The sequence below is a fragment of the Macaca fascicularis genome, chromosome 3 (genome assembly GCF_037993035.2).
Source record: "Macaca fascicularis isolate 582-1 chromosome 3, T2T-MFA8v1.1".
NCBI lineage: Eukaryota > Metazoa > Chordata > Mammalia > Primates > Cercopithecidae > Macaca > Macaca fascicularis.
In genome coordinates this window covers 100,083,865-100,106,659 of record NC_088377.1, presented here as the reverse complement: position 1 = coordinate 100,106,659, position 22,795 = coordinate 100,083,865, and the positions used below count along the sequence as shown (strand labels likewise).

The 22,795-nt window shown below is 44.3% G+C and overlaps 1 long non-coding RNA gene across 1 annotated transcript; it reads right to left on the bottom strand.

The window, feature by feature from the left end:
* Positions 1–1,700: 1,700 nt before the first annotated feature.
* LOC141409874 (uncharacterized) lies at positions 1,701–22,360 on the bottom strand. The gene is made up of 2 exons (XR_012432563.1): positions 22,263–22,360; positions 1,701–1,979 (listed from the first exon to the last, which is right to left on the bottom strand). It is a non-coding gene; the product is annotated as an uncharacterized lncRNA (long non-coding RNA).
* Positions 22,361–22,795: the final 435 nt, after the last annotated feature.

Sequence of the window (22,795 nt, the reverse complement as noted above, 5' to 3'; positions counted from 1 at the left end):
AACTGAGGCACAGAGAATCTAAGTAACTCTCGCAAGACCACACAGCTAATAAGTGCCAGAGCTGGGATTTGGACCCAGGCAGTTTGGTTTCAGAACTCTTAACTACTCTGCTGAATAACAAATGTCATGGGGGTTGGTCTTACGTTTACTGAAATCTCTGATTTTTTTCACACCACAGCACTGAGGCCCTGCCTGCCCGTACACTTCATGCAGTGCATGCTGCTAATATCCGTGGTTGCCTGAGAACAGATGGAGTGAAGAGAGCATTTCCCTCGCTGTTTGCCTTGCCTGTGGTCAGGTTGGCCATGCAGGGTGGTTTAGGATAATAGCAGACACATTTTTTTCTGGTATCCATGTACTTGCAAAGATTTATGAAAGTGACTGGAAGAACCGGGGCAACAGTTTATAAAATAAGAGGATCCTCGGATGGGGGCAGAACTGGGGAAACAACCATTGGCTTTCCTTTCTGTACGCTGCTTTCTAGATCTTGGTCCCTGAGGAGCCCTTTATAAGGGTGTTACAGACTCCTGTGTCTCCCTCGTCATAGCGAAGGGGCTTTTGCTCAGACTTACCTTGAAGCAACCAGCAGCGGAAATGCATTCTCTAGTCAAGAGGAGGCCTGGGAGCAAGAAGAAAGCTCTCTTCGTCTGCTGATATGTGATAACATGCCATTGAGTCACCGTCCCACACCAAGGATTCCAGCAGTCTGTCTGTGGCGATACCCCTCAGCCATCCAGATACATTTCTAGCCTGCCTTCCTGCTCCACGCAGAGGCAGCGCACACACACACCCTCGATACCACTGCCACTGCTGGATGACTGTCGTGCTACTGTGCAGAAGGAATGAGTGCAAATCTGAGACCCCATTTCAAAGGCAAACACAATTCACTTTGGAGCTCGTCGGCTCATTTGGACTATCTCTGCCACCATTTTCTCCATTCCTATGGGAAAGAAAGGCTGGCCAGATCAGTATCCCATAAAAAATGCAGGCACCCCAAATCTGCTGTTCTTGCTTCTAAGATTCTGAGTGCCATCACATAGTTCCTGAATGACAGGCTTCAGGCCCTGCCATGGCAGAGTGGGCTTGCTGGTGAGTGGCTACAGGGAGAGGGTGCAAAACCTCAGGAGCAGCACTTTTGTGTTTTCCAAATGATGCACAGGTGAGAGAAAGGAACGCAGGAAAGGTGAGTCAAAAACAAACCTTTGGAAATACAAAAATAAGGAGCATAGGGCTGCACAGGTTTGGAAAGAGGAGGAGGCAGTGTCATGATGAATGCACGTTGGGTTTCTGGATCTGATGCGTGCCTTCCCGCATTACTTTGGTCATTTAGATGTTTAGTTTCTTCTATTTAGGAATGTTAAGGGGGCATTTTGAGCCCGGGGCTACAAGGGGCAAAAAAATAATACAAACTGTTATGCAGAATCAACTTTGGAATGGATCTGGAAAGTCAGAATTTAAAAATTTCTGACTTCAGTATTCCCTAAGGTCAGAAATGTAAATCCAATAACGGGAAAGGATGTGTAATGTACAGTCCCCCCTCAAGTCTCACTCTGGGTGGATGCTTTCACCTCATTAGATGCATCTGGGAGAGCTGGCCCGGGTCTGTCTGTCCCACTAGACCCCACGCTTCCTCACTTCTCTCCTACCTTGCCTGACATGGAGCACTTTGTAATAAAGAGGTTCATTCCCTGAATTTAATATGGGGTGTCATCAAGGCCTTTACTAGACAACAAGCATGTCCTCTCCTTCCCAGCAGCGATGACCTCCCCACAAGAACATGCCCCTCGCCGAGGTCTTCATCTCTCTCTAGAAAAGGAGACCCAAGGAGCAGCGCCCAGGGCGGAGCCTCCGCCTGGATGTGAAATACTCGGGATGCTACAAAATCACCATGGTCTTCAGTCACAAACGTGTGTTGGCCGCGCCACCATCCTCTCTCTGCCAGCACACAGGAGGAAAAGCAAGACTCACGAAGGACATTCCTGTAGGAGGAAGCAGCAGAAAGCACCCTAAGCGAAGAAGAATGAGACACCGTCCCCATACACACATTCTGGGAAATACAAAACATGCCCTTCATATTTCCAAGTGGCCTTAGTTTTCAAACCGTACTCAGAGAAAACTCCCTGTATGAAAAAATGACTCTTGTTTAGGCCACATTGTTTGCCAGCTGGCTTTCCATGGCAGCTCTGGCTGGAGAGAACCCTGGATACTTAAGCAGTCCTTTCCCTTCCTCCTGTTGGGATGATGTGTGGGGAGAGTGAGGAAGAGGGAGTCGAAAAAGGGAAAGGGATGAATGAAGTCATCTCAGCGCACATGGATTGTTTCTTTGGTGTTTTGTGGAGATTTCACTCCAGGGGGCTTGGGCCAGCCAGTTTTCTCGGATAGAAGCATACTTTGCTCACCTGGCCAAGGTTTCTCAGTGGAGGATGGCAGGGGGCCTAGCCATTCTTTGCCATGCTTACTTATCGTCCTGTATATGTAAAGTTGACCAAAACCCTCACAAGGGCCGTGATCCGATCTGCTTTCTGCCATCATCTCCCACCCTCCTGCCTATCTCATATCCCCAGGCTAAAACTGGTGGTTTGGCTGAGGAGTGGGTTATGCTTCATGGTAGAGCTAAAGTTATCCTGATGTCTCTTGATTTCCCCTTCCTTCAAAGACTCCATTTCTGACCCTGGCCAGCTCCCAAATAGCTCCTGTAATTGGTTACAAGCAAGGCTAAGTGAGATAGTGATTTGATTCTGGAAGCACAAACTGGTGCCCCCATGGCACTGGAGACGCATCTTCTCCATGTTCACCTCGCAAGCTTTTGAAAAAACCTGTCATTCAGAAGCAAGCCAAAACTGTCATCTCACTCGATGCTAATGAACTCATCAAATCCATTCGCAGGGTTTCGGCTCTTCAGAACGCTGGCCAAGCCTTTGCTTAGTACACGAAAGAATATTCCCTGGGGTGCTTTTCAAACCCTATTCTGACCCCATACCCTAAACTGTGGAAGAACACAAACACAGTTGGCCACATGCTCTTGAAAAATTCAATCTGAAAGCTAGTGTTGGTTACTAAAGATAGGATTTTGATAAAAGTAAAACACTGAGCCATGTATGCTGCTTGCCGCTAGGAGTTCTTCTCCCTGGAGGACAGTCCTGCCTGCCCGCTGCTGTGGAAGAGCATTCCATATGTGGAGTGGAGCAGGGCAGCTACTGGGAAATACAGTGACCTTGACCTCTTACTCCATCAACAAAATAATGGCACTTTTATGAGACCTCTAGAAATAGAACTTTTTATCTGGCACCATCTTATGCTATGCTTTGGAGCAGTGATGTCACCAAGGAGACAGAAACTAGGGAATTCATCCTCTTGGGCCGGGTGACTAATCCTGTTTCCCAACCTCAGAACATTTGCTGATGTCATCCATCTTCCCAAAACCATACCAGCCTGGGGGTAAGAAGATAGTCACATCAACTCACAAATTCACATTTCTGTGACTCTATCGCATCCTGTGGGGATTCCCAACCCTTCTCATATTCCTCCCTAGTATTCCAGGAGGTGGTCCTCGGGGGCTGACTCATGTGCTTCCCAAGTTCATCTTCTATGGCACCCGGTGTTCTCCCTGGCTTTAATGCACAGCCTCTCTTCTGATGCTACAGAACCCCATAATGGCAATGGGTTTGCCAGAGCCCACAGAGGGGCAAAAGGTCACCCACCAGAGGAGCCCACTTTCCTGCCACTGCCCACTAGTGTTTACCCTGAAGCTGCCAGCACAAGGCGGTGAGGACCTGGGTGTGTGGTCCAGGGTGTTGCTGCCAGTGACTACAGAGAGTGCCACACCAATGAGCAATGAGTGATGCCCCAGTGACAGCTCGCTCCATTTTTATTCATCTTTTATTCCAGCCACTCACTGAAGGGGCATGAGTCCAGACAGTTGGACATTGCTCTGAGTAGCAGAGCCAGAATCTCCTTTTCATCCAGCCTTGCCATTGTCACCCATGAACCCAGTTTATGAGCTTGACGTGTTTTCCTTAGGGTGAGCTCTGCCCACTGAGGCTCCTTGGGTCCTCCTATAAGCAAGCTCCTAGCAGATCCACCCTCCTGACATACCAGTATGTCCAGAAACAACATTAGCTGGGTCTTGCCATCCCGCTGAAATAGGGTGAGTAATTCCTTTGGGTGGCCCTTAGGTGCTGAGTGGAGGGGATTTAGCCAGGGCAGAGGAAGGCTAAGGTCCCCAAAGTCTCCCTTCCCCCATAGGAAGTACTTTGGTGAGGAGGCTGTGGGTCAGGTGGCTCTTTACACCTGTGAAAGCTCTTTTGCTTAAAGTTGACCATTAAAAAGTGATTTATTGGCAACCGCAGGGTAACAAAAGCCTGGCTCACCAATCAAGGCCAGCAAGTCTCTCAAACTTTAAGGCTCCTAAGAATCACCTGGTGGTGGGGCTGGAGCAGAGGCAGTGCCTGTGAAACATGCAGATTCTTGGGCTGCACTCCGGGGGTCTGCTGGACACAGGAAGCTGCGAATTTACAAATACTCCAGGCTTACAGTTTACAAATACGTCCAGAGGTCCTGATGTAGGTGGTTCATGGACCACACTTTAAGAAACCCTGGGTTGAGCCCGCCTCCAGGCTTACCATGTCATTCACCATGTCTACAGGGAGCCAAGATTCATCACAATGTGACTAGGGTGCCAGGAGCTGGGCAAAATTTCTTCATGATCCTAACGCATCTCATTCTATAAAGATAAAATCCTTGTACAGATGCCACAGTGATCTCCATTAACATCTCAAAACTTGGGGGGAAAAAAGTCTCCCTTCTAAGCTCACATGGTGACAGAGCTGGGGGCAGCTGGTTGTGCCTAACTCCAAGGCATGATGCGTCTCTCATCTTAGAATGTCACATTGCTTCTGTGATATTTAGGGGACATGAATGAGCAGAGGTCAAGTTGTATTTGGCAGCAGTGCTTGATTGCATAGAAAAATGATAACACTACCCTTGGTACATCTATTGGCCCCAACAGGAAGGAGATGAAAGTATTGCAAAAGGAACAGCGAGCCTAGACCGAATCAGAGGACTCCCAGAAATTCACTGCACTCTCCATGATGTAATTACGCCATTAGGTTGGCCAGTTGAAGATTACACTTCAGAAGAAGTCAGAAGGCAGACGTCATTATCTAAATAGGTCATTCTGTACTCATTTCTTTGTTTACTTGTTTCTTGCCAGTCATGATGGATCATAAACCTTATGAAGGCAAAGCTCTTTTTGTCCTGTTCTTCACAAAATCCCCGTGTTTAGCACAGTCCTGGCCTTCTGGAAACCTTTGTGGAATGAATGAATGGGTCATGGGGAAATGAAAGGCAGTGTTACTCTTTCTGTGGGGGGGGACATGGGAAGGCTGCTTCACTCTCAAAGCAGCGCATTCTCACTCATTCATGTGTTGAGTGGCAGGTGCTGGAAGTCAGAGCACCCAAGATGCAAGCTCCTGTGCCCATGCCCTGGACTTCAGGTCTCCAACAGTTGGGCATGTGGTTGGTAAGTCTCTGAGATTTTCAGATATATCGGGGAATAGGAACTGGAGGGGGTGGATGGTACAGGTCTCTGTGCCCCCACCCCATGATCCCTAGATGACCATCCAGAAAGTGTCATCAGCCAATTGGAAAGTCATGAAGCAGACATAGCCCTAGACATATTCTAGTGGGAAGGCAAGAACGCATTCTGTGTCCCCTCCTGCTTTCCAACCTAAGGTAGAGGCTGCCCCGGGCACAAGAGCACTTTCAGATCACTGGTGTAGCTTTCCCAAAGCTGCCTGCCTCTGCACCATCTCTGGGAAGATTCAGAAACTGCCCCATTCCAGCGGGATGGCCTGGGGGCAGAAAAATGCTCCATGTGCCTCGCAGGCAGAGGTGGGAGCTTGGGGTGGCATTTCTCTAATGAAGTCACCTAGGTTTTCACATTTAGAACTGTGGACATCCAGGCTCCTGCTCACTGCTCTCAAGAGTCACCAGAAGCCTGGAATGATGAGGCTTCTTTTCAAACACTGTTTAAGAATCCTCATCATCTGCCATCAGGCACCACGATTTCATGATCCCCAAAGGAGTAGGGCAGGTTCCTGAAGACCTCCTGGGGCCGGTCCACCAGTGCTGGGCCACTGACTCCATGGAAGCAGTTGGCACAGCTGGCCTTTGAGACTCTGTGCCTTCAGAACCTGATGTAGTCTGGCTGTGTCCCCACCCAAAATTTCATCTTGAATTGTAATTCCCATAACCCCCATAATCTTTAAGTGCCAAGGGAGAAACCAGGGGGAGGTAACTGGATCATGGGGGCGGCTTCCCCTGTGCAGTTCTCATGATAGTGAGTCTCATGAGATCCGATGGTTTTTTTTAGTATCTGGCATTTCCCCTGCTGGCACTCACTCCGTCCTGCTGCCCTGAGAAGAAGGTGTCTACCTTTCCTTTGCCTTCTGCCATGATTGTAAGTTTGCTGAGGCCTCCCCAGTAATGTGGAGCTGTGAGTCAATTAAACCTCTTCATACATTACCCAGTCTCAGGTAGTTCTTCATAGCAGTGAAAACTGACTAATACAAAACCCTATTTGTTTCTCGCGTCCATCTGCCTTCCTTTTCCAGTTACATCATTCTAATTGCTGTTCCTTTCTTACTTCTGGGTTCTTACCTCCCTTCTCATTACTGCTGTGACACATTCTCCCTCTACTGACTGGCAGCCTGCCCTTCTCCCTGCTGACTGTTCAGGCAGGCCTTGGTGACCACGTATGTTCACCCCAACCATAGACTTGACCCTTCTGCTTCAAACCCCATAGAAAAATTGGCATTACCTTGCTATTCTGAAAGATGGGAATGGGAATTTGGATTTGAGAGAACTGTAATAGAGCTCTGACACCTTCCTAGAGTCTGGGTGGCAGACTGGGTTCTGACTGGGACCAGATTCCACCTGTCCTTCCTCCTGGCAAGGTGTGTGTTAACTTCAGGGAGCCCAAGTCATTGTAACTCGTGTACATAGACAACTAGAATCTGTGCCCAAGATGGGTCAGTGAGTCCTGGACTCCCCATGAAACTAGCTGCAGCTGCCAGTGCTGGTCTGTGGTGGCCCCAGGCTACGGGATTTGAAGAGCTGGCTGCCAACAGCACCACCTCCTCTCCCAGATTTATCTTGCACCATTGCGCCCACAGCTGGGCCTGTGCAGAATGTACAACATGGTGCTGATGCTGTTCAGGCTGCCAGCCCATTGGAAGCACAGCAAATGACTTCTATTTATAGAGAAGGCATTCCTTGGCCACACGCAGCACTCTTGGTCTGCTGAGAAGTCGGCCAAGTCCCTGACAGACACCAAGGGGCAAGACTGCAAGCGTCCTCTGCCAGAGAAGGCATTGTTCTGTCACACACAATGGTAGGCCGGCCCTGGCGTGATGTCAGATGAGTTGACAGTAGCAGCTGCCTGTACGTTCCCTCTCCTCATTTACAGCTGAACTCTGCCAAACTCAGGGAGCAGTCCAGAGTTTTAGGTTTGGATTTTGGAAAATGAATTGCACCAAGAGGCCAGGACTGTTTTGGTCCAGTTGGCTTAGCAAGGAAATGGCCACAAGCCATAGGTGGTAATTTAGCAGTGGCTGCCTGAGGCTTTAGGGCAATGTAACCACAAAAAGCAGTAGAATGGGCAGCCAGGGCCATTGCAGGGCACAGTCACAGAGGCTGGCCAGAAGGTCTGATGGGGAGGCCTTTCCTTCCTGCAGACCCAGCCTCCCCTGGACTCCTCCCATTTCCCGCAGCCTAGCTGGTGGCACCCAAAACCCACGAGAGAGCTGCAACATAGAGCTGGGCTGTCTCAGGTAAATGCAGGAAGGGCTACCCCTCTGTAGGTGAGTGATACTAGCTAGCTTCCTTAGGCAGCCTTTAGGTTTCCATTCGTTAGTTAACTCTGGCTATACCTGAGAAGACAGAATAACCAGCCTGGTGGTTGAGTGTACGCTGTAGAGAAACAAAACCAGCCTTAGTCCCAGCTCCGCCACTTGCTAGCTGCGGGACTCTGAGCTAGTTCATTCAATTTCTCCAGTCCTCAGATTTTCCACTAGTAATTTGGGATTAAATAACCCGATAGGAAAATGAACCAAGGACACAGAGAGGCAATTCATAGAATAAAAAATACAAATGGCCAATAAATATATGAAAAAGTGTTCAAGCCCTCTAGCTGTTAGAGAACTGCAAATTAAAATAAGGCCTCATTCCTGGCAAATATTACAAGATTGATAATGCCTAGCACTGGCACGGAAGCACTGGCACACACTATTGGCGGGAACGTAAATTGGCTCGGCCACATTAAAAGATCGTTTCTCAGTCTCTATTAAGACTTTATGTGCAAACCCTTTGACTTCACAATCCCACTTCTCAAAATCTATCCTGGAGAAGTAATTGCATGTTATGGATATAGTGGTCAGTGTAACATTGCTTGTAATCTTAAATAAAAGGACAGAAAGAAAAAAGAATAGCAGAAAACCCAAGTCATGAGCATGTAATTGCAGTAGAGCTACAGGTTCTGAGATGGGAACAATTCCAATATACATGGTTATCTAGAAAGAATATATCAGGGGAACAATACGTGTAGGCCAATCACATTATATTTAAAAATGTATATTTTCATTTTTTCTAAGTCAGGCCATGGAAAAGGTCCAGGAGGCTGCACTTTCCACTGTGCACAGTGGTTACCTCTGGGTGAGGACAGTCGGAGGAAAGGAAGGAGACTTTCGTTTTTTGCTCCGTATACAGATGCCCCTCAACTTCATAAGCAAAAATTTCATAAGTCACAATGCATTTAACCAACCTGGCAAACATCATAGCTTATCCCAGCCTACCTTAAACATGCTCAGAACACTTACATTAACCTACTGCTGGGCAACATCATCTCACACAAAGGCTATTTGATAATAAAGTGCTGAATAGCTCATGTAATTTTATTGAATGCAGCACACTGTAAGGTGTCACTTGTTTACCCTCATGATTGTGTGACTGACTCTTGGCAGCTGAAATCTTACCACATAGTGCTAGCCCAGGAAAAGATCAAAATTCAGAATTCAGAGATGTGCATTGCTTTTGCATCATTTTAAAGTCAAAAAATCAAAAGTTGAACTTTTGTAAGACCATCTGTACTCTATATACTTACATCTGTATTTTTGCATTTTTTACAATATACACTGTAAGGTTACTGTTGTCCTCTATCATCCCAGTTTCTTGTAAAGCCATCAGAGCTAGACTGAATTGGGGAAGGCTGCAGCTGGAGCAGAGTGCACAGGAAATACCAGGCATTCAGATTTGGATGTGTTAAATGTCAGGCACCCATTAGAATCTTAAGTGGAGATGCTGAGCAGGCAGATGGATAGAAGAGTTTGGAGAATCACATTTGAAGACAAGGCCCCTAGGATGTATGGGCATGAGGAGGAGAGTCCCATTAATAAGATAGGGTGGGGTCCAGAGCCAAGTGTGTGGGCACCCAAGCCCTGGATTCCAATGTCTTTAACACAAATCAATTTCTGCTATGAATCTAAACAACTATAGGGTCCTAATAGATTCTTCCCACACACTGGTATCACTGGCACCTATCAAAAACTCCTTCTGTCTTAGTCTTAGCACTGCTCCCTGCTTTTCCTTTGAATGTCCAACTTGGTCTGACTGAACTCCACTGATGGTCTCTGGGTTTCCCAACTTCCCCTTCCCTTGACATCCCGTCTTTGAATCCCCCTTCTGCAAGCTTCATGGCTGCAGAGAAGTCCCGCCAACTCCTGAGTAACTCCACCCATCCCTCACTCTATTCTTCAAGCTCCAACCCAGGACAACTCCAACATGTGTACAGTTTTTCACACAGCTGCTCATTTAATTCCCAAGAGGCAGATATATTATTAACCTCACTTTTACTATTATCCTGCCCTCTTGACAGATGAAAAAACTGAGCGTTGTATGGTGGGAAGTGTCTTATCTTCTACTAGAGTCTAGAAAACTACCATAAACTTAACAACTTAAAACAGCCCATATTGGGGCCAAGTAACATGGCTCATACCTGTAATCCTGGCAGTTTGGGAGGCCAGGACAGGAGGATCACTTGAGGCTAGGAGTTCGAGACCGGCCTGAGTGATATAGCAACACCCCATCTCTATAAAAAAAATTTTTTAAATTAGCCGGGCATAGTGGCATGCACCTATAGTCCCAGCTACTCTGGAGGCTGAGGCTTGAGCCTATGAGCTTGAGGCTGCAGTGAGCTATGATTGTCACTGCACTCCAGCCTGGGCAACAGGGTAAGAAAAAGAAAATACAACAACAACAAAAACACCTTTATTATCTCACAGTTTCTGTGCCTCAGGAATCTGGGTGTGTCTCCGCAGAATCCTCTGCTTTAGGATCTCTCATGAGACTGCAATCCAGGGATCAGCTAGGGCTGGAGGCTCATCTGGAAGCTCAGCCGGGCAAGGATCTGCCTCTAAGGCATTCCACAGTTGTTGACAGAATTCAGTTCCATCTGAGCAGTTAGACCAAGGGCCTTAGTTCCTGCCAGCTGTTGGCTGGAGGTCACCGTCAGTTCCTTGCCACATGGGCCTGCTTACTTTATCAATGTGTGTGACCCGAGAAGGCAATAGAGAATCTGCTGGTAAGGGAGGCTACAGTCTCTTGAAACCTAATCTCAGAAGTAACACCCCATCACCTTTGGTTAGAAGCAAGTTGCTAGACCAACCCACACTTAAGAGGAGGCACCCCCACTACACAGGGTGTGAATACAAGGAGCAGGTCACAGGTCATCCTAGTGTCAGCCCACACAGGACAGAACACCTGGGATTTGGGTACAGGCCTGTCGACCTCCAATGCTTGGCTGCTTCCTTCTATGCAACCCTGGATCCTCCATGATTGTGCTCTGCTGTGGCCTGAACATAAAGGGAACAATGATAGTTCTTTCTTCATGTGACTCTAGTAAGTACTCTTTTAGCCAGGGATGTTGAGTAATCTGGTTTTAACAATAGAAACATGGGACTTGCAAATTAGCATGGGTTTCCAAAACAGAATGCAATTTAAAGCTGAGAAGCTGAAGTGATAAACGGAGGAACAAATGGTGTTCTGTCTATAAAAGCAGCTGATAAAAATGCTGTCACCTTTCAAACCAGTCCTGCACCCCACAGACCACAGGTAAATCATCTCTCTCTACCCAGACCCACAAACTGGCCATGTGTGTAACACTGCCACTCCAGGAAGGAGGCGGGCCAGAGGAGCAGGAGAGAGCCAGTCACCACCTCACCGGCCTTCTCTGTGGGTCACCTTCTCCCAGGCCCTTTGAGTGGAAACAGCCCAGTCCCTGATCAAAGAGTGCCCTGCAGTGACAGCTGGGAAAGATGGCAGGTGTCAGCCTTCTCGCCCCATCTCTGCCACCACTGCTCCCTGAAAACTTCTGGCAGGGATGATTCCAGTGCTGTGGCTTCTCGGCAACCCAGCTTCAATCTCGGGCACCCCTCTCCTCCCAAGCCTGTTTCTCGGGCTGCCACTGAGTGGACTCTCTTTTCAGTGCTCCTCAGAAGAGTTACTCCAGTTCCCAGGACCACCCCGATTCATCTCCTCAACTGGGACTTTCTATCTGTAGTTCCACCCCAAATTGTATATTGATTTAATAAATATTTATTGAAACTTGCTAAAGGTCATATGTATCCTTCTAAAGCACTGAAAAAGATATTCCTTATACATGGGCATATATGTACATAAATACCTGTAATATAGAGGCTAAGAGCATGGTTTTAAAATTAGATCTCATCATTTAGTAACAGTGAGCTTTACTTTGGCAGGTTACTCAAACTTTCTGAGTCCCAGTTTCCTTTTCTGTAATGTGGACATCATTATTCCTACCTCACAGGATCAGTGTGAGAAGAAAGTGAAATAATAATTTGTGTGCAGCACTTAGCACTGTGCCTAAAACATAATAAATACTTAACAGCACTTCTGTGTAATCAGCACAGGACAGACCATTCCCAAAGATTTCCACTCCCACCAAATCATAGGCTCTTAGAAGGCTAAAACCACAACTGGCTTGTTCATCCTTATATCCCTAACACCTGACACAATGCCTGGCACATGGTAAGTGCTTAATAAACATTTCTGCAATGAGTTAATAAGTGAATAAGTAATACTGCAGTTAATGACAAAAATATTTGTCTGGTGCAACTTTCCAAGGAGCTTAAAGATCTCTCAATATTATTTAATTAGGTTTTAAAGTTCACCTTGGGGCCAGGCATAGTGACTCATGCCTCTAATCCCAGCACTTTGGGAGGCAGAGGTGGGAGGATCTCTTGAGTCCAGGAGTTCAAGATCAGACTGGGCAACAAAGCAAGGCTCCGTCTCTACCAAAAAAATATGAAAAATTATCCAGGCATGGCAGATGTACCTGTAGTCCTAGCTAGTCAGGAGGCTGAAGTGGGGGAAAATTGCTTGAACCCAGGAGTTCAAGGATGTAGTGAACTATGATCACATGACTGCTCCAGCCTGGGCATCAGAGCAGGACTCTAACTCTAAAAAAAAAAAAAACAAAAAAAAAAAGAAAAAAAAAACACACACAAAAAAACAAAGTTCACCTAGGATGGCAAGTAAAAGGTTTGACCATTTACTTAGGCCTTTGACCAAGGTGTAAAGGACTAAACTTGACTTGCCTAAAACCATGCAATAAATCTGGTTATAGGTTGGCATGGCTACAGGGTTGGCATTCAGATTCTTGTACTCATAGCTCCCTACTCCTACACATCTAGTGTATTGAGACCATCTTCCTAGCCTGACTGACTTGCCAATAGAGAAAAGCCCCTCTGAACTCCAAAATTTGAGGACTTTCTAATTCTCTGTGACCATGACTCACTTTGTAAGGAACCAATAAGTTGTCCCAGGCCTTGGTGCTGAGCCAATGGTGGAGCAAAAGCCAGCTGCCTGCTGTCCATTAGTCCAAAAGTAGGATCTGACATGCCTGCAGAGTCCATCCAGCACCCTAGGGTTGATTTCCCTGGGGGGTGGTGTTAGCCACTCAGGATGACCAGTAGCCATTCCTGGAGAATGAGAACAAATCTCAGAATAACATGATCTGCCTCTAGTCCCAGCTTCACTAGCTCCACTTGACCTTGGACAAGTTACTTAACTTCTTTTCACTTTCATTTTCTTATGTGAACAGAAGGGAAAGTAACACCTTGTAAGGACTGAATAATATGATGTCTGACAAAAGGCACCATGCCCAGCCCAGTTCCCAAAGACTGTTTGTGAAGTGTGGATCTGAATGCAGGGCTGGTGTTAATCATCCTTTGTGCGGAGCAGCCCAGGAAAATCTTCTGGTCTCCTGTTTCCCTCTCATAGTCCAGTCCAATTCCCATTGGCACTTTGGGCAAGGCAGTGATTTTCAAGATTTATCTCAGAGCAGAACTCTTTTGTCAAGCAAACTTAATATGGAATGGAACGGAAGTATATAAAACTGATCAAGCTGAGCTCACTTGTCAAAGCAGAGCTGGGGACAACCTAGATCTCTCTTTGTGATTTGCCCCTCCTCATTTTGCAGTAGCCTCCCATACATCTCCATGAGCCCCCCAGACTTCCCAGAACTTGGATGGAACACAACTAAACTAAAGTAGTATTCTAGATGGTCTCTGTCAAATTAATAACAATATCAACACATTATTATAATTTAAATGCTAGCTATAATTTATTATTATTATTACAGCTAACATTTACTACAGTTGTTCTCAAACTTTAGCTTACATCAGAATCACCTGGAAACCTCATTAAAACACAGATTAAAGGACCTTACCCCCAGAGTTTCTGATTCAAAAGGTCTAAGGTGGAGCCGAGAATCTGCATGTCTAACACGTAACTGACTAGTGATGGTGATGCTGGAGTGTGCGAAGACACTCTGAGAACTGATGATTTACTGTGAGCTAAGCATTCTGTGTGGAGACTGTTTTTAATGCTCACAACCACACGATGAAATAGATATTGTACTATTTACATCCCTTATTTACAGATGAGGAAACTAACTGTCTAAGTAACTTGCTCCAGGTCTTACTTACTAAGTGGCAGATTCCAATCCAGGTCTGACTCCAAAGTCCTCACTCCTAACCATGATGTTAAAATGTTAAAATAGAAACCTATTATAAGGAATAGGTCCACTTATTTGCATTCATTAACCAGTATAAATAAGTTCATGTAATGAACTGCTCTGAAAGAAAGGGTTCTAAGGTAGTTGAGGTTTGATGAAGACCAAAAAAAAAAACCAAACAAATCAGGAACGTTTGAGTAACAGGCCATTGCTTATCATAGTCTGCAAGGTATTTCAAGAATTTGACCAAGAGAGACAGTACTTGTGACAAAAGACAGAAAATTTGGTCAAAAAGACAAATTTCACTTTATTATTCATTTAGTCACTAGTTTATAAAATGTTTATTGAATACATACTATAAGCTGGAGGCTGTTTGGTGCTGAAAATATGAGGGAGAGTAAAAGTAGCCATGGTTCATGACCCTCAAAGCTTGTAGACCCCTCAAAGCAACAATACTAAGCTTAGTAACAATTTTGCCCAAGTCATGAAATCTTGACATTCAGCTTTGGCCACATGGTTCTCTCCGGTCCCAGCTCTTTTGGTTCTGACTCTTCTGAATCTTATTATCTTGTATTATTCACTCTATCTGTTGACCTAATACATTTCCATTCTGATGTGTGCAGTTCAGCACAATCCTGACATCATGAACTCAAAAGCCTGCCTTGTTAATAGATTTTTTTTTTTTAATGTTGACTATGGACAAGATTTGGCTTGTGTGTGATAATTGGTAACTATACGACTAACAGGAGGAGGTTTTATAATTGGTCTGCTCTTGTGTTCTTACTCATCACTGCTAATTACCCAGTGTGTCTGATATGCCAGATGGATATTTAATAAATGGTCTAATGATTGGATCTGAAATAACATATTCAGATTCAAGAGAACCATGGTCCTGGGAGGGAGGTCACACAGTTCTCCATTCCGCCATCCAGCACCATTGCTTTTAGATGAAGTTTGATGAGGCTGAATTAGATCCTGACAATTGTATGGCTTTTTTTTTTTTTTTTTTTTTTTTTTTAATTCCAAGGAAATTTTCTTTCATGGGCTTACCATGATTTCTATGAGAACTCATTTTGGGGAAAATCCTCAGTCTTACTTGTTCCAAGTTGGAGTTACTTACTCTGGCGAAGTTATGACCTATTAAAAAAGGGGAGAGGGTAAATTTTGACAACTGAGAAGCCAAGTTTCAGGGAACCGTGTTGTCTTAGTCTGCTTTGTGTTACTGTAAGAGAATACTTGAGACTGGGTGATTTACACAGAGAGCCGGCATCTGCTCAGCTGCTGGTGAGGGCTTTCATGCTGCGTCACAACATGGTGGAGGGTCAAAGGGGAAGCGGAAATGCGCCACGGGGCAAAATCCAAGGGGCGTCCTGGCTTGATACCAACCCACTCTTGTAGGAACAAATCCCTTCCCTGATCCAGCCTTCCCAGAGTGAGATCTCACTGTCCACTGCAGTAACGGCACCGAGGTATTTATAAAGCATCTGCCCCTATGACCCAAATGCCTCCTGCTAGGCCTTACCTCCGAACACTACCCCATTGGGAATCAAATGTCAACATCACTTTTGGTGAGGACAAACTATATCCAAACCATAGCACATGTGAAGGAAAAAAAAAAAAAGAAGAAGAAAGAGTAGAAAGACTATAGTAAGAAATCCATGATCGATGCGAAACATGGAGTTTTCGCAACCAGCTAAAGAAACGCTATAGGCTGTCTCCTAGAGACACACATTTCTGCCATCTAATCTGCAGATTTGTTTACATTAAAAAACAAAACTAAATTTAAGCTTCAAAGTAAAAGCTCAACATTTAGGGAGACATATGGGCTGTTTGCTTTGAATGAGGGGCAGGAGCCAGCCTTCTCCGAGTTGGCCCAGAGAAAATTTTTGAAACACAGAAATGTAATAATAACTGGCACATGGGATGTGGGGGATGAAATCAGCGCTTTCAAAAAGAAAAGAATGAAGAGAATAATAATAATAAGCCAACACATTCAGTTCTTTTGGTTAATGTCAAATTTTACTCACCAATCTTAACAGATCTACTAGTGATTACTCTTATTTGGGTATTTCCAGTGGAAAATTATCCAGTTTGTGAAAAGTCTCAGTCATTTGTTATGAAGGACACAGCTTTCATTTTGTCCCAAAATTAGATGAGACTGAATTACCCCCACCAAGATGATTCAAGCTGCCTACTCGTGCCCAGCTCTGCCCTTGCTTTTGGCAGGGTACAGCATGGCATTTAGCCTTGGCGTTATCCCTGATTGCCTGGCCAGGCCTACATCAGAGTTAACGGGGGAGGAGGAGGAGAAGAAGGAGGAGTTGGTATAGATGACTATTGAAGAGCGTAGGATTTGGAGCCAGAAGGACCTGGGTTCAAAGTTCAAATTTGCCTCTTACTATGTAAGCTTCAAGTTCTAAATAAATCTTAATAATAACATGAGCTTATTACAAAGATTTGATGAGATTTTATACACTAAGGGCTTAGTTCAGTACATGGCACATGGCATGTAGTGGTACCTGTTGTTGCTGGGAGTCTTGATCTTAGTATGGGTGGTTTAAAAGAAGAAAGTAAGTGGGTCAGTCTTAGTTTCTAAATCCATTGTACAGTGCTGTCCAATAGAACATTCTTCAATAATAGAAATTTCTGTATCTGTGCTACCCAATACAGTTTAGTATCTTGCTACATATAGCTGTTGAGCTCTTCAGATTTGGCTAGAGGAAGTGACTTTTCACATTTAACTGATTTAAATTTCAATAGCCATGTGTGATCTGTGGCTACCATGTTAGGCAGCACAACTTTATGAGATTAAAATTGTAGAATCATGTGAGAAAGAACAACATTGTGAGAGAACAGTTACATGAAAATATAAGGAAGCATAGAGCTCATGGGTTTGAGCCAGTCAGAATTGCATTTTTATTGAGTCATGGACACTACTCTTATTATGTCCTTTATTGTACAAACAAAAAAATAGAAAACATTTCCAAACCTTAAATGTCAAACTGTCCAGTTTCAAGATGTATTAATTTGTTCTCACACTGCTATAAAGAGATTCCTGAGCTTGGGTAGTTTATAAAGAAAAAGGTTTAATTGGGTTGTGGTTCTGTAAGCTGTATAGGAAGCATAGCTGCTTCTGCTTCTGGGGAGGCCTCAGGAAACTTACAATCATAGTGGAAGATGAAGGGGAAGCAAGCACGTCTTACATAGTGGAGCAGGAGCAAGAGAGACAGAGGGGGGAGGTGCTACACACTTCTAAACAACCAGATCCCATGAGAACTGACTGACGGGAGGACAGTACCAAGGGGGGATGGTGTTAAATCATGAGAAACCACCCCCATGATCCAATCACCTCCCATCATGCCCCTCCTCCAACATTGGGGATTACAATTCAGCATGAGATTTGGGTGGGGACATGGATCCAAACCATGACACAAGAGCTGTTTGACAAATTGTAATCCCACAAAAATGAAAGAGATTCAACTTTGATTTAGAATCTACAATAGCAAAATTTTCACCATTTGATAAACAGCCATGACACATGAGGCAGCATCAAGTCTAATCACTGAGCCCTGTCAAGCACAGGAGAGCTTCCTGAGTGTCATCCTTAAGGTACATGTTGTACCTGTACAGGTGAGAGCCATTTTTTGGACAAGATAATAGAGGAATCCATGTTAATGTAACTCACTGCTGAGTTGGCAATGAGCTCACTCATTGGCAGCCAAATGAAAAAGCCCATATGGGAAGAAATTAATAAAGCTGGCATGTTTTCTGTTCCTATCAGCATAACCCAAGATATAGAGATAAATAATGTTTGTTCAGTAATGACTCAAATGTGTCACAGGCATTTTGAGAGAATGTCTATGGTAAAGTTTAAATATTAGGACAATTATAGTCCATTGTGTCCCTGGTCCAAGATGAATAAAATAGTGTTTCAAAAAGGACTGGGTTTACATAGTACATCATATTTTACATAAAGACTCTGCATAGTTGAAATAAAAGTGGCCTGACACTGGGATTCAAGAGTCCTGGTTTTGAGACCTGCTTTGCTGGTTTACAGTTGGTAGTTCTCAACAAGCTATTAACACTCTGTGTGCCTCAGTTTCCACACATTTGAAAATGGGGTTGATACTATCTCATAAGATTCTTATAAAGGTTGAATGGAAAACTAAAAAGCACTTTGCAAATGAGAAGCATTATCATCACCATCATCATTATCTTCATCATCATCATGTTATTTTTACTTTCTCAACAATCCCCCGAGGGAGCAAGATAGAGCAAGTAGACCATTCACAAATGAGACTGAAGGTGAGAGGATTTAAGTGACTTCCCAAGGTCACACAACTAGGAAGACTAGCATTCCCATCACAGCTATGAAAAACTGGGTGAAATTTAGCTGAGGAACATAAAGGTTTTCTATTTTGGATCTTATCCTTTAAATCATAGAATTATAAAAATGAAAAAGTCAGGACTGGGTTTAGATACAAGCAACACAGACCCCTGCCAAGGGTCTTGTGTGTTAGTTAACAACAAGGGCCAACCAACTGGACCAAATACGGCCTGCTTTGGTTAATAAAGTTTTATTAGAACACAGTCACCCTCGTTCATTTACAAGCTGTCTTTGGCTGCTTTTGCACTACAACAGCAGAGCTGAATGGTTGCAATAGAAACCCTATGGACCACAATGCTAAAAATATGTACAATCTGGCCCTTTACGGAAAAAGTTTGCCAACTCCTGCTTTAGAAGGCCCCGGTATCACAAACCACGCAAAAATAAATGTGTTAAAGAACACATGGCTGTTCTATTTGGTGATTGGCACTAGAAGAGTGTGACTCATGTCCTTGAATAGCCACTGTTGTGACCAGTACTCCTCAGGCCTCAGGCCCCAGATCACATCTGCCTGTGTCCTTGAGACCAAAGAGACTACCTCTGGATGCCAGGAAGGTTTGAGACTTCTGCCATTGTTCACTTGGGCCAGCAAGGCCTTGGGTCTGGAGGAGAATTTGAGCAGCATAAGTACTTAGAAAACAGAAATGAAAAATCAAGTAATTTGTCAAACCCTCCCCCAAAACAGCATAAACTACAGTAGATTCTTGCATATGAAGTATCATTTCCCAGTGGAGGCGGGCATCCTTGCTCTCTTTGAGTTTCAATTCCTGGTTTTGGATCTGGGGGTGTTCACAGATTGGCAAAGTACACAGATGCATGTGGCAACTGGGGACCATTTTGCAATATTAAGTAACTAATGTTACTTGAAAAATTTTTTTAGGTAGGTCATCATATAATATGCATGAATTGTGATGCCTTTTTTCTATATTGGCAGCTAGATGGATGTTGAACAGTAGAATTGTGAATGGTGTTATTTTCCTAAAATGATTTCATTTAAATAATTTTTATTTAAATATTTGACATTGTCCATTCAGGCTGCTGTAACAGAATACCTTAGAATGTTTAATTTATGAACAATAGAAGTTTATTGCTCATAGTTCTGGAGACTGGGAAGTCCAAGGCCAAGACACCAGCTGACTCAGTGTCTGCTGAAGGCCTGTTTCTTCACAGATGGTGCCTTCTATGGGTCCTAACATGGTGGAAGGGCAAAAGGGGCTCACAAGCTTTTCACACCTCTTTTATAAGGTCACAAATCCCATTGTGAGAGCCCTCATGACCTAATCACCTCCCAAAGTCCCTACCTTCTAATAATATGAGCTTGGTGATTAGATTTCAACACCTAAATTTTGGTGGGATATAAACATTCACATTATAGCAGATATTCATGTATTATAAATTTGTATTTTGCCTCTTAATTTTAAAGATAAATTTTGAATTTTTAGAAGAAAAATACACATTTGAAAGCACAAAAGTTTTAAATTGGGGGACTTTTAAATATTTATTTTTATTTAAATTATTTGATGAAAACATTCAAATTGTGTATGCTTTGAATACCAATATGTCTTATTTTTATAATCCTTTGAGCATTACTGTCAATGAAATAAAATCTAGGCTTCTCATTTTTATTGGTAGTCATGCTTTTTCAGTTTTGGCAATAACAAAAACAATATGCCTATCTTTAGTTTTTTTAAAAAAAATTAGAGAACAGATGAGAAAGTGACTGAAGAGAATCATTAATATGGTCCTAATAGAGACTTTAGTTGGAATTGGGTTGATTCCATTTTACTCCAATGTGTTAGTCTGTTCTCATTCTGCTAATAAAGATACACCCGAGATTGGGTAATTTATAAAAGAAAAAGGTTTAATTGGTTCACAAGTCAGTATGGCTGGGGAGGCCTCAGGAAACTTACAATCATGGTAGAAGGGGAAACAAATCTGTCCTCCTTCACATGGTGGCAGGAAGGAGAAGTGCAGAGCAAAGTGGAGAAAAGCCCCTTATTAAATCATCAGCTCTCATGAGAACTCACTCTCTATCATGAGAACAGCATGGAGGAACCAACCCCATGATCTAATCACCTCCCACGAGGTTCCTCCCCCAGCACATGAAAATTACAATTTGGATTACGATAAAGATGAGATTTGGGTGGGGACATACAGCCTGACCATATCATTCTGCCCCTTGCCCCTACAAAATCTCATCTTTCTCACATTTCAAAGCACAATTTTGTCTTCCCAACAGTCCCCCAAAGTCTTAACTCATTCCAACATTAACCCAAAGCCCAAGTCCAAAGTATTATCTGAGACAAGGCAAGCCCCTTCTACCTAGGAGCCTGTAAAATCAAAAGCCAGTTAGTTACTTCCTGGATACAATGGGGGTGTAGGCATTGGGTAAATACATTCATTCCAAATGGGAGAAATTGGCTATAATAAAGGGGCTACAGGCCCCATGCAAGTCTGAAATCCAACAGGGTAGTCATTAAATCTTAAAGTTCCACAATGATCTTCTTTGACTCCATGTCTCACATCCAGGTCACACTGATGCAAGAGATAGGCTCCCATGGCCTTGGGCAGCTCTGTCCCTGTGACTTTGCAGGGTACAACACCCCTCCCTGCTGCTTTCATGGGCTGATGTTGAGTGTCTGTGGCTTTTCCAGGTGCACAGGACAAGCTATTGGTGGATCTACCATTCTGGGGTCTGGAGGACAGTGGCCCTCTTCTCACAGCTCCTCTAAGCAGTGCCCCAATGGGGACTCTGTTGGAGCTCCAACCCCACATTTCCCTTCTGCACTGCCCTAGCAGAGGTTCTCCATGAGGGCTCTGCCCCTGCAACAAACTTCTGACTAGACATCCAGGCATTTCCATACTCCTCTGAAATCTAGGTGGAGATTCCCAAACTTCAATTCTTGACTTTTGTGTACCTGCAGGCCCAACACTACATGTAAGCTGCCAAGGCTTGAGGCTTGCAACCTCTGAAGCAACAGCCTGAGCTGTGCCTTTGTCCCTTTTAGCCACAGCTGGGATGCAGGGTCCCAAGTCCCAAGACTGCACAAAGCCCCAGGGCCGTGGGCCCTGCCCATGAAACCATTTTTTCTTCCTAGGATTCAAGGCCTCTAATGAGAGGGGCTGTCTTGAAGGTCTCTGACATGCCCTGGAGATATTTTCCCCCATTGTCTTGGTGATTAACATTTGGCTCCTTGTTACTTATGCAAATTTCTGCAGCTGGCTTGAATATATCCCCAGAAAATGGGTTTTTCTTTTCTATTGCATTGTCAGGCTGCGAATTTTCCAAACTTTTATGCATTGTCACCTCTTGAACACTTTGCTACTCAGAAATTTCTTCTACTAGACACCCTAAATCATCTCTCTGAAGTTCAAAGTTCCATAGATCTCTCGGGCAGGGGCAAAATGCTGCCAGTCTCTTTGCTAAAGCATAACAAGAATCACCTTTGTTCCAGTTCCCAAAAAATTCCTCATCTCCATCTGAGCCCACCTCATCCTGAACTTCATTGTCCATATCACTATCAGCATTTTGGTCAAAGTCATTCAACAAGTCTCCAGGAAGTTCCAAACTTTCCCACAACTTCCTGTCTTCTGAGCCTTCCAAACTGTTCCAGCTTCTGCCTGTTACTCAGTTTCAAAGTCACTTCCACATTTATGGGTATCTTTACAGCAGCACCCACTACTACCGGTACCAAGTTACTTTATTAGTCCTTTCTCACACTGCTAATAAAGACATACCAGAGACTGGGTAATTTATAAAGGAAAGAAGTTTCATTGACTCACAGTTCATCATGGCTGGGGAAGCCTCAGGAAATTAAAAATCATGGCAGAAGGGGAAGCAAACACATGCTTCTTCACATGGTGGCAGGAAGGAGAAGTGCAGAGCAAAGCAGGGAAAAGTCCCTTATAAAACCATCAGATCTCATGAGAACTCAGTCAGTATCATCACTATCATAAGAACAGCATGGGGGAACCACCCCCATGATCTAGTCACCTCCCACGAGGTCCCTCCCCCAACACATGAAAATTACAATTCGGATTGTAACAGAAGATACAGTTTGGGTGGGAACAGAGAGCCAGACCATATTATTCAACATTTCTGGGAATCTGTTCCTCAGGAAGAGAAAGGAAGTGGGGGAAAAAGTTCTGTTCCATTTTGGGACTGCACAATCCCATTTAACTTTGCTTTCCAGTGGATTTAGGTTTCTTTTTCCAGTGACTCATTTACTAGGAGGCTGCTTCTCAGGGGGCTTCCTCCGACGCCAGCACAGAGTTCCTTGAAGCCCCACCTGAGGTTGCATTTCTTAGGAGGAGGA